The following is an 854-nucleotide window of genomic DNA, read 5'->3' as shown; positions in this document are numbered from 1 at the left end:
ACGTTGACTTGAGTTCCCGTTGTTTACTCAGTCACATATCACACGTTCGATATTGTTGGCCAATGTAATCTATGGAAGCTGACGTCATTTTACAGTTTTGATTATTGTTTGTGTGTTAATGACGATGTGTTTGTAGTGATCATCCTTACTAGACGTGGTGGATATACCAGCACTGCTTTTTTTATAAGCGTTACACTTGTACATTTTCTCAGGGCCTGGAATGAAAAGGTTACTTATGATAGTATTTACGTTTTATATTTGTTTTTATCATTATCATTCTTCTAGAGGACTGGGAGGAAAATGTCTTTTATAATGTTATCTACCGGTTGAAAATATTCTCCCTGATTTGGGACATTTTCATAAAAAAAGCATAGTGTGGTAGCCCGTGAGTGAATGTCTTAAGGCTAGTCTGGTCGGATTTATTCATCTGTTTTATGTCCAATTCATTCATCTGGTACATACTAAACGCTAACCACATATTGCTTTCATATCGCTGCCTGCAAATATTTTTTGAAAGCACATTTGTATATTTTTAATGACTTTACAAGAACGTTTTTGCTTTCTTTTTTCATTTGGAAAATTAGCCCATCTGAATATCATATTATATTTTTTCTGCGTCTGTCATATCATCAGCATATGTCTATTTCTGACGTCTGCGCTGTGACTGTTCTTCCCTCGGTCAGTCTCAGTGCATAAATCGCCATGGTTACTGGTATACCCTGGTGTCCCTTCAGCTGAGCTCATCGCAGCCTCTCCCTTCTCATTTTTTGAGGTTTAAGGAATAAGTGTGTTGGTCTAAGATTGTCAGTCTGTTGGGCATTGCGTGGATTAAAAGTCTTTGTGGCACCAATAAC

This window comes from Penaeus monodon, chromosome 34 (assembly GCF_015228065.2).
Source record: "Penaeus monodon isolate SGIC_2016 chromosome 34, NSTDA_Pmon_1, whole genome shotgun sequence".
Classification (NCBI taxonomy): domain Eukaryota; kingdom Metazoa; phylum Arthropoda; class Malacostraca; order Decapoda; family Penaeidae; genus Penaeus; species Penaeus monodon.
Note: the sequence above shows the minus strand (reverse complement) of the source record.